Below are 12,273 nucleotides of genomic sequence, written 5' to 3' on the forward strand. Positions count from 1 at the left end.
AACCACTATAACAGATGTGCTTCCACCAAAGCTAACTTAAAACCCTGAATCAACTCATTCTTACTTGACAGCTGATACTAATGTTTTGATGAGTATCTATTTAGTATGGGAAGGAAGTTAACTAGAGCTAGGCTATACATTGTCAAATATTGATAAAATGATAATGTGACAGGCTAAAGTCTAGTATTTGGTTGTTGTACTATTACTCAAAGCTCAAAACAGTCTATTTCTTGTCTTTAATACTGCAAATTAGTAAAGTGAAACAATTGTCTGAACTTAATAGCTTCTTCTATGAATCCATCAACCTGCATTCTCATCATACTCACGATTAATGTTGATTGTTTCTCAAAATTTCTGAGTAAACCCCTAATATTGCTTTATATTACCAATATTTAACCCCTTACTGTTAATCTCTCCGCACACTGAACTACAGGATACAAAATGCTGCAGTGTGTTGACAGTATCTCTAGTAATTTCTGCAAAAACAGACGCAGGGAGTGGGGCACAGGGGTGTTCCTTATGAAAACAAACCTATTTATGGCTTTTTTTCCTTTATGGCTCTAATGTGACGGATCACTGCTAATCACTTCAGAATGGTCCGAGGCGATACTTGACCTTTACAGACCATACAGGCCTTTGGTCTCTGTCATCAGACTGTTGTTTCAACCAAGGCCAGGATCAAGTGCACTTGCACAGTCAGTCATGCAACATATCTAGGTCAATGGTTTTTTTTTTTCTGTCCGTGTATGCTGCTTTCACTTTGTTACCTTCGTTTTTGCATCTGCAGGCTGTAGATCTTGTATCCCTTCCTGGTGAGTGAGAGACTAGCTCAACAAAAACTCACAAAAACACACGAGCCTGTGCAAAGCACAACCAGAACACAATGTCAGAGAAAAGGAACTCTGACTGCTGATAGTGATAAGAAATGCTTTGTATGTCAAATATGTCAAGCTTTGCCAAACTGTGATGTGACTGGCCAGCCTCAGGAGGCACTGACCACTTTTACACACACACACACACACACACACACACACACACACACACACACACACACACACACACAGACGACAAGGCTGCATGTATGCAACTAAAAAGAAACTTGTTTTTCTTGCAACACCCTGCGGACCTCCAAGTACTTACATAATCATATTATCACGATTTATAATCTGCATTCATTATCACAATCCCACAATCAGGATCAGAGTTTAAGCCATTATTCCACAGCCCTCTCCCTCTCTGTCTTTCTCCCTCACACACAGACTTTAAATCAATTTCGACACAGTCGGTGCCCTGCTATGACCAAGCTGCTTTTGTTTTGGTTCACCAACGTTCACCGGTGACGACTGTCTTCTTAAACATCCTAATATTTCTGCTCTCACAGACCGTTAGCTTGTCTTGAACAATAAACAGCTGTAAATCCCTGGATTCCTGCACCTGCTGAGATCAGTGAATGTGCTGCTGAATTGCAAGAAGCCTGTCAGGAAAAGGCCGAGATCCTTCTGCCAGCTGTGGAAAGTAAAAAAAACAAACAGGTGGCACAGTTAGTGTGCTATTATCTATTAAGACTTCTGTATCACCTTCAGCTAGTGGTGCACTCTGTGATGCATATTGATGTATATATATATCTATATCATAAGCCTTCACTACATTCAAACTAAATGTGCTTTCAGCAGCATCATACCAGCAAAAGAGAAGTGTCTAGCAGGTAAATTTAATTTCACAAAGCAGAGAGAGAGATTCAGAAGTGTAAACAATCTTTGTCGTTTGTTAAATTGCAATCAACCCTGTAAAACTGAACACGATAACATAATAACAATTGCTGATTTGCAGTGTCTGTGCAGCATAAATACGATCCGTCAGGAACACAACACAAAAAACATATGACGAATACTGAAAATATGTGGTTAATCCAGTCAGGGTAACTCTCTTTTATCTTGGTAGTTTCATTACTTCCAAACTACTTTTGTACTGTAACACATTTTCCAAGGCTGTCCAATTTTCCAATGGCCTAGAAAGTATGATGCTTTAGGCATTTGTGCATAAATAAACTGCCAAAGCAAAGAAACCTGTTGTTGAGAGTAGTTTGCACAAAAATCGATAGGACAGATGGTGTGCATTTTAAATAACCCCGTCATACCACCACTCATGTTTCAAAAACAACAGACTACTTATCTGACACGATGCAGCATGAGATCTTACCAGGTTAAATAAGGCCAATGAGGGGGAAAAAAGGGAAAATAGAGACAAAAAACCTTATTCCTTAAAGATTTCTGTGCATTAATACATGTGGGACATGTGGTTTGAAAGTTGAAGGTTTTGAATACCCTGACTTAACCAAAAAAATGTAATTTCCTATAATAAAACAACTTAAGTGACTCCAGTGGGGAGACTCTGTTGTTACATGAGCAAACAACATTACGACAAACCAAAGACAAACACAGTAGCAGTAATATTGAGAAACAGAGAGTAAAAAACAGAACAGAATTGACAAAGAGGTCGACTGATTAATTGGTTTGAGCGATTAGTCTGCGCTGACGGGACATTTTACAACCTATTGGAATCAGCCGAACCGGTCACGCAGGAACGTACATAACTGTTTTGCACGGAGGCTCCGTACACAAAGTCGAGGTAATCATGGTTTTCACTACCATTATAAGACTCAGGCACAGTGCTCGAGTGTTTTTTTCCAGTGCATAAGCCGAATGAAGAGAAAGTAATACTATGCTGAGAGTCTCCACCGCGTTTTGCTGTCGTTTACTGTCACGCTGCTTCTCTGTCCTCTCCTCTGCTCTCTGTGTTTGACACACACACGCAGTGGAGAGGCCGACGGACACAATGAAGTGAAGATAACTCGAGTTGACAACTACGCTCGTTACTGTAAGTGCAGTAAAACCTTTGCAGGTAAAAAGCCGATGAGAACTTTATCGTACCACCTGTTCAACAAGCATAAACATGTAGAAAAGTGATATTTCCAACTGCTTTTTTCCCACAGTCTCAGGGTGTGTTTTACACAACCATGGCCCGCTTGTTGTTAAGCTATTAGCGAAATGTTATGAAAAAGCTCAAACAAAAAGCAGTCTGTATGTAGTCTAACTGTTTATCTTTGCCACGAACCTTTAAATGTGGCAAACTCTTTAAACAGGCTGAGACGAACCAGCCCCTCCTTTCTACCAGCAGTACCTGCAGGCAGTGAATCACATCAGCAGCACAGGGAGACTGATGTCTTTGTTGTTCATTCTTTCTAAAACTTCAGTATTTTGATGTCAGAAATATTATTTATTTTACTGACATTTTAGATTTGTTTCCAGAGAGATATTATTGAGTTTATAAAGTAACTTTGCTGTTGTAAACGTTACTGTTGCTCCTCTAGAAACAGTATTTACTTGTATTTAAAATATATATCAATTCAGTGTTTCCTCTGTTTTCATTTAGCAGTAGTGCATCACCACCACTGCAAACATATGTATGAGCCAAGTGTAGTCAAGATGCATTAGAAGTAATGATTATATAATAATTAAAAGGATTTTTAACATTAAAACCTCAACTTTAAATTGAATTATTGCCCAAAGCACCACAGCTGTATTCAAATTACAGAGGAAAACACTGCAATTCGAATCCTGTTCTGAATTTATTCTTTGGGTAACAGTATTGATAAAGAACCGGGCCGAGAAGGGTGTGGACAAGATAAAGATAAAATCCTAACATACCATCCCTACAGCTGGTTAGTGGATTCGCCCTGACTTTGGGAGGATGAGCACGTTTTAGGTATTTATTATTTTGACTTCGATATTCAGTTCAACAGTCATACAGTTTCTAATAAATAATAAATTAACTCATAAATTGTTCATTTCCGACAGGGCGGGTGACATCAGCCGAGTAATCAGTTATCAGCTTTTTCCTGCTTTCGTTATTATATCGGCCTTTAAAAATCCCCTATCGGTCGACCTCCACCCTGCACAATAGCAGCCGGCCCAGCAAACTGAAAACTGCACAGCAAAGAGACTCACAGAGAGCTGTTGTCTCACTGACAGGATGTGAGTATAAAAAGTGAAACGTGAGCGGGAAGTGTGCGGGGTCATAAGGCAGCGCAGTTCGACACACACTCGTTCCCACAGACAGGCAGACAGACAGATAAAAAGCCAGTCAGTCAGGTAGTTTGGGGTAAAACAGGAACTTTGAGCAGTCGGTTTGATTCACATGGTGTTCTGCTGTGCCATGGTCGACTATACACAAATAACTCATTTCCTCAGAGGGGAATAAAAACAGGAGGGGATTGAGGACGGCCAACTGTGAATAAAAATATGGGAGGATTGTGAGCGAGGAACATTATTCCTGGTGGACGTTGAACACTGGTGGCTGAAGTGTTCAAACATTTTAAGCTTTTAAGAGTTAAGCTGTTCCAACAGCTGAGATTTATTAATCCTGTTTTGCCAAATTGTGATACTGAAAGGCTCCTTGTGTCAGCGGGTGCACAAACAGCTAGTTTATAAAGTGATAAATGATAATTCTGATTCATGGGCCGTTTTCACAGCAGACATTTTGACTTGAGATGTTACTAATAACTGGTTTCATTCAAGTGTCCCAGTAAGTCATGACAGTGTGCCAGCGAACACAATAACAGGACCTAGAAACCTCAGTAACTAAATGGAATTCAGACATTGTTAAATTTTATTATTTACACCTGTGCTTGTCAAATTGTCTTCTGTGAAAAAGGCCTATTATTGATAGTGATAACCAGTCTTAACACCTACGCAGGTGTTTTCACTTATTGTGCCTGATTAGATACCTTCTGGAGGTGCATTTGTTTCCCTTCATCTCAACCAGGAAGGAAGAGAGACACACATTTGTAGAGCTGAAACAGTTAGTCCATTACTTGATAAGTGGATTGACAGAAGATTAATCAACATAGATGTGTCATTTTTCAAGCAAAAATGCCAAACATAGTTGTTCAGATGTGAGGATTTGCTGCTTTTCTCTGTCATATGTGTTTTTAAACTGTTGCTCTGTCAAAATATGCAATGATGGGCTTTTTTTTTGACATTTCATAGACTATTAATCAAGAAAACCATCAAGAGAATAATAAGGCAGATAATGAAAGTAATTGTTAGTTGCAGCTACAAATTTTGCTTCTAGAGTTCAATCTGATTAATTTTGACATGTCCTTCACAATGTGAAAGACAGGGTGGGGTCTGACATGTCACTCAGGAAGTATCGACTGTTTACGCCCCTGTTCATATGACTGCATGCTAGATGAACGGAAACAGAAGAGATGCTGAATCAGAAAACCAAACAGTGCACCTATGTGACTGTGCAAGGCCTTTAGAGAATAACTTTACACAACTTTATGCATCTTGTGTCAATAGTGAAATGAAATGACTTAATATTGTTGTTGCAACATGTTACACAACCTGAAATGGAAATAAAAATTCTATGACTTCAATTTTCAGTATTTCTCAAGAATTTATGTCCCTAGTCTGTATCCCCACGTCTCCTTCACTTTATTTCTCTCTTTCTTGCTCACTTTTTTTCAGAATTAAAGTCACACACGTACAAAAGTCTGTTAGTTGAGCATCTGAGGCTCTCGAGCCTGTGAGAAGTCTGTTGGGTTTTCTGTTCCAGCCCAGATGGCAGTATTGGCTTGAGTCAGTGGTGGCTGGTGGTCCACTGTAAACTAGATGATTAGTCGTCGATAACAGGAGGAAAGCCGAGCACTCGGAGCCAGGAGCTGAGCAACTGAGGGATTCAATGTCTTAGCCAGTTTGTTCAGACTGAAGGAAATAATGACTTCGACAAGTGTAATTAGTGTTCCGCTTTCCCTGAAAAGGACACGTAAATAAATATGATGTGTACTCAGCAGCTCTCATCAGTCAGGTATATTTACAGACATCAGACGTGTGCTCAGTAACTTCTGTCGTTCTTCAATCTGAAATCAATTGACCTGCTTTTGAATTCATTTCCTTGCCCGAAGCACATTTTTAAGTTGACAACCTAATGTTTTAGGAAACTGAATACTTGATTGATCTACCTAAACCGCTATCTCAGTCTGAAAAACTGTGTAAGAGTTTGAATTGAAGAAGAGATTAAATGACATGTCGTTAATTTACCAGACAGTCTGTCTTAAAACAATCCCTCTTAAGAAGCTGCGACAAACGATTATTCTCATTACAATTAACTTACTGATCTTTTCTTGATTTGGTCTATAAATGTCAGAAAATAGTGAAAAATGTCCATCACAAGTTCCTGAAGGCCGAGACGATGTTGTCAAATTCCTTGTTTTGTCAAACCAACAGTCCAAAACCTCAAGATATTCACTTAACTATCACATAAGACAAGGAGAAGGTGCAAATCCTCACAATCCAGACACTGGAACTAGGAAATATTTGGCATTTTTGTTTGAAAAATTACTTGAATGACTAATCGATTATCAAAATAGACTGAAAATAAACTGGTTAACTGGCTAATCACTGCTAAATTCAGTTTGAGGGATGTTAATGGCCCGAAATAAACCTCAAATACACCATTATGTCATTTAATTTCATGTCATCTCCTGTTTTGTTCCAGGATCAAACAGGTGCCATAACTGCTGTGGGTTAAAAGTAACTCATAATTAGATACTGTAGTAACTGACCGTATTAATTACTTTCTATTTGTTCGGTGAAACTTAAAGGAGGAACTTTACAGTCAGCACATGAATTGCAGATGAGCTAATACTGCTAGCTCCATCTAAGGAGGCATTACAACAGCTACTGGATCATCTGCAAAACTTCTGTCAGACCTGGGACAGTTAATCTGGAAAAGACTAGAATTATGGTCTTCAAGAAACCCAAAAAGGTCGTTACTGGGCTAAACTGACAAAACACACACACAGCTACATGCATTTGGGACTAAAAACGACCTCTGCAGGAAATTTCAATCCAGCCATTAATGATCTCAGACTGAGACGAGGGAAGAAGGGCTTTTTATGCTATAAAAAAAGTCTTCAAACATAGATACAGCTGTTAGAATCTGGTTCAAAATATTCAAATTTATAATCTAACCAAGTTTTACTGCATGGTAGAGAAGTGTGGAGTTCAGTAATAAATCAAGACAACACCCAGTCGAAAAACCCTGCACACTGACATTTGCAAGAGGAGCATTTTCAGAGTCCACATGAACACCCCCAAACAGTGGATGCGGAAATAGGCCACTTTCTCTCCTTAATAAGGACACAAAAAAAGAGCAAATCAAATTCTACACTACAGCACCTAAAAGCAAGTGACCCCGACTCCTACAGTTACAAAGCTCTCCACTGCCAAGAGGAGAACACAGAGAGGAGTCCCCCCTTCAGCCAGCTGGCCCTGAGACTCACCTCCTCCAACAGCACAAGGCCTCAGGACAGCCCTCACACAATCTGGCCCAACCAAAATTACATTAACTATTGGACATCTACTACAAAAAAAACTCAAAGCAAACTTCAATGGCATTTGGCTCTGAGCAGACAGTACACGGTAGCAGACTTATCTGACCACCGTGACTGATCAGAAACTGAGAAAGACATTAACTATGTTCAGACTCAGTGATCACAGCTTGGCCAAAGAGACTGTCTGACACAGGCGGACCTGGCTGCCTCGACAAGACAGGCTGTGTCAGCTCTGTCTACACAGAGAGAGAGAGGTGGAGACGCAGCAATATTTCTCTGACCAGACTAAAATGCAATGTCTACTTGGAGAAAATAGTGTCGGCGTCATAGAAACAGCGAGATACGTGAGACAAACAGCACAGCATGACGGCCGTGGTTAAGTCTCCTAAAACTCCTTTTGATTTACTTCTCTACTTCATATGTTTTTACATTTGATACTTGAGATTCTGTATTAATATATCATTGTTAATTGTTTCTTTATTGATCCTAGAAACATTAATTCATTTGATATACAGTAGACCAATGATACACACACATACAGAGTGGTCTAAGGACTGATTGGAAAGTTAATCAAATCAATCAAACAATCTTTCACACACACAAAACATTTACTGTTTTCTGCCATTTTCTTGTTCTGTTTATTTATTTATTTCATTTTATCTAATGAATTGTATTTTTCTTCCATCTCATTATTGAATTGTATTATCCTAGACACTTTGGCAATATTGTTCACCTGACATTCGTGCCAATAAAGCATATTGACTTGATTAATGTGATCCAACGTGCCAGAGACACTGTGGCAGTGCTGCAGGCTAACCTCAGCTGGCATCGACAGTGTATTAGCGATATAAGAGGGCTTCACACTGCTTGTTCAGCTAAAACCTCAATCAGATATTAGGCTTGGCACTGGTGCAGTGTGCACTGCTGGAAGGAAATCCTTTGGGATTTCTCATTTAGTGTCACAAAGCAACTTGTGATTCATTGCTGGACTCTACCAAACAAAAAATCGCTGCTGCAAGCAGTTTCATTTGGAGTTTGAGAGCAGCTAAACTGCAAATATCACATTACCTCTATCCGGCCTCGTGAGAGTTTGAAGCAGCACATTTCAGTAGCTAGATGCCTTTTTGGAATCATACTGTACTGACTGTAATGGCTGTAGTCGTCCTATTTCACACATCAGTAGTCGGGATCAATGCCAGCTTGCCAGTTGTGTTTTAGGTGGATATTTCTTTGATCATAATCACCCAAAGGTGAAGTATTACACAGGCTGCTGAGTAATTTTGGTTTAATTTTGACATGATTACATATTTTCATCTGGTTTTTAGTGATTGTGGGGGTTGCAGAGGTTAAACTTTATTACTGGCTACCTTATCATGATATAAATAATATGCTAAACACTTTCCACATACTTTTCTAAGGTCAGTATTCATGCATTTCTTTCTTATCAGATTTTCTTCAGAAGTCGTGGCAGTGCTCTTGTTGTGGCAGCCTAGCCGTAGTAAAAAAGTACTAAAAGAACACACTGCGATGCAACAAAAGGCTTCCCCCTGTGCTTGCTTCAGGCAACCTGTAATGCAACAGCAGGTTAAAAACCACAATGTGCAAAAATGCCACTGCTCCAACAGGGTGTGAGATGCCATATCCTGTTTTTCTGTCACAAACTCAAACCCTGCGCTGTGAGAAAACTAAACTATGAGATTTCAAACTGCAATCTAACAGCCACGGTTCTTTCAGGATGGTAGAGCAGCGTTTCAGTCACACACACACACACACGCTCACTCAGAAACGTGCTGCATTCAGACGCTGCCAAAATACATTTGTAAAGTCTGACACGTCTTTTGCTGTTTTCGCTGTTTCACATCGCATCAGCACGGGATCTGAACCCTTTACATGGTTCACAAGGGCGACACAAAACCCAACAGTAACAGATTAGTCCGTTTACATTAGCTGCACACTCGTAACAAAAGGATACGATTATCAGGTGGATATTGTAGGTATTGCCAATGCCAGGGTGCTCAGACACAGGGCCGATCACTGGGATGTTCCCTCAGCAACCTTCAACTTCAATATTCTTTTACATTCATAGAAATATTCCAGGGTTATACTACAACATAGAGGTCTTACTATTACAACAGCTAAGCCACAGATATTTTAAAGCAAAAGCATGATACCTCTTTAGAGTGAAACAGAACAAGACTTGGGTTAACACATTGAAAACCAAATGCCACATCATATGCAATTCTTTTTACATCTTGCCACTTGTAGTAATGACTTGGCATGTTCTTTTGCGGTATGTATAAAGCCCTGCATGTCCCCTCTTGCCCCCGCTGCTGTAAAAGTGAATAGTGAAGCACACAGCTAGGCTAAGCCATGCAAAAAACATGCAAAGCATTTCAACTTCTTCCAAGAGAGATCGGGTTCATCCACAACAGCCATTGTCCAGTATGTTTAAGTCACAGAATTCAACCAGCATTCCAGAAATGCTCCAATTACAGCCTGAAATACCAGCTGGAACAAAACACATATGCACACGCACACACATGCAGACACACACACACCCTGTTGCTGTGAAGTGCAGCTGTTGCTGTATGTCCTCTCAAACAAAAGAGCGCCATTTCAGTCAACTGAGAACCACGATATAGCACATTCCTCCCACAACTTACAGAAATGTGCGTCTCAGGCTGGTTTCAAATGTAAGCCATGAGCCTGCATCAAATGTGTGGCTCACTTAGAGTCCTAACACTTACTTTAAGGACCCTTAAAGTAGTTGAATGGTTCACTTAACTGCACAAGACTCACAGACTGCATGTCGAGACAGCCTTTTTTTTTTTTTTTTTAAACATGACTCATTTCATAACTTTGCCCCCCAACAACAACATAAACCTCAACATTACAAAGCCTCGAAGTATTGGTGTGGTTTGGATTAGTTTTATTCTGTCATAAAACAATCTCCACATAACACACCAGTCCAAACATTCACCTAAAAAACAAATAAACACAAAGATTAAATCAAACACAGAAAAAAATCACACAAATACAGTGTTTAAGTATAAAAATGATGGATGATATAGGAAAATAGAAAATATAACAGGTTAAAATAACTCCCCGCTGTGCCTCTGCTATATTTCTGACATAAGTGAAAGTTGTGACATATTGAACTGAATGACTCATAGATGAAATGAAGTTTATGTACTCCTAAAATATCCCATGGGGGCAAAATAGAGTCAAGTCGGTCATGCAACTCATGTCAAGAGGAGGAGGAAGAAGAAACAGCTGCATTTACAACACAAGTCTGAGACCCTAAAACATTTAACTGAGCTAGGACAGTTTACAAGCTGAGAAATCCACACATTAAAGCAAAAGTATTAAAATATCTTACTATACTTTGTGCAAATTATCTGCCTGTATATGTACAGTACATTGTTGTCAGTTGGGAGTGGACTCTTATTTTTTTTATTTTTTTTTTTAACAAACTGGGGCCGAAAGCAATACTGATATCGTTCAGTAAGGTGACAACGACAAAACTCAACTGAAATGTGGCTGCACCTCAGCTAGTACTTGTAAAGCTAAGTTTGCTGGCTAAACAATCCGCCTGTTAGCCAGCAAAGCAAACTCTGGAAATGTTACCACATCAATAGAAAAGTCTGGTAGCCTAAAAGGGGCACAAAAGGGTGTTAAAAAAGCGATATAACGCCACCACATAACTCATTTCAGCGCTCGAAAGCGGCTAATATAAGCTAGCAGGTTAGCGCTTCCTTCTCCCGGCATCTCTTCCCATGTGAACTCGTTTTGACAGTCACTGATTTGACGGGGATACACAATTTGGCACGACACCAGGCGAAGTAAGCGCAACTTTGCGTCCACAAAACAGGAATAAAAGTTGGTTAAAATCAAAAACTCACCGGTATGTCTCCTTGGGTTGTACTTTTAGTAGGTAATAACCGAAGTGTTGGTCCGAGCAGTACTTTCACCGACCTTGGCAGCAACAGAACACAACAACACTCTCAGCACGGTACCCCTCCCTCTGCCACCAGAAAAAGCAAGAAAAAGGGAACTCAAAGTATCAAGCCCCGCCCACTCACGTTTTTAATTGGTCAATATTAGGGACAGTGCGAAATGAGCCAATTAAATTCACCATTGTTTTATTTCTCTGTCCAATAGTAATGCCGCAAATTATTTCTTCTCAGCAGTGCCTGCCAGAGATTTTCTGCCTATAAGTTGAAGCTGAAAATGAATTTTGTGATGAAAATACGATGAGTCAGTGAAGCTTAATCTTTTATATTTCTCCAGTGCTCATTTAATATAGTTAATCCTTTCATTTAGAATTAAAATACTCATGCTTTAGGTCAGTGGTTCTCAACTTTTATGGTTTATGACCCTATAAAATAAAGCAAAGTCTACTTGGGACCCTTCCTCACACTTTGTATTGTAATGAAAGATGACTTATTTTGTTCTATTTTAATAACTTAGAAGCAAATGTAGCAAAAATTAGAGTATAGCTTGAAAAGAAAAACAATTTTGTTTGTCAGAAATCTTTTTTTGTTTTATGCAGATTCTATTTTTATACATCTTATGGATTTTGAAGCTATTATATCTAATTAAAAAAAAATTAGGAAACTTATTTGAGGGAAAAAGGAGCAGATTAATTGATAATGCAAACAATTCTAATTGCAGCCCTGAATAAGGGTAATCTGTCAGGATTCAGATAACCAATTGGACTTTATCAAACTTCCTGCTTGTAACAGCATGTTTAGCCAGATCTAAGATTGATGGATGAAGTCAAAGGCATGTTGGAACATTAGTGGCTCTATAGAATAGGGGCTTGCATACTTGGCCCTGCAATGCAAAGCAACAAGGAAACACACACACACACA

The 12,273-nt window shown here is 39.3% G+C and overlaps 1 protein-coding gene across 3 annotated transcripts in view; it reads right to left on the reverse strand.

Moving 5' to 3' along the window:
• The window catches only part of fam49a (family with sequence similarity 49 member A), a 35,793-nt gene extending 24,349 nt beyond the window's left edge, over nucleotides 1-11,444 (reverse strand). Inside the window, exons 1-2 of one of the 3 annotated variants that reach the window (XM_042390468.1) lie at nucleotides 11,302-11,444; nucleotides 1,435-1,506 (exon numbers count right to left, since the gene is read on the reverse strand). The gene's annotated coding sequence lies outside the window, so the exon portion shown is untranslated. Of the gene's footprint in view, nucleotides 1-1,383; nucleotides 1,407-1,434; nucleotides 1,507-11,301 lie in introns of those variants that run through there. The other 2 variants (XM_042390467.1, XM_042390469.1) reach the window with 2 other exon arrangements.
• Between the last annotated feature and the right edge of the window lie 829 nt (nucleotides 11,445-12,273).

Source organism: Thunnus maccoyii, chromosome 17 (assembly GCF_910596095.1).
Source record: "Thunnus maccoyii chromosome 17, fThuMac1.1, whole genome shotgun sequence".
Classification (NCBI taxonomy): Eukaryota; Metazoa; Chordata; class Actinopteri; order Scombriformes; family Scombridae; genus Thunnus; species Thunnus maccoyii.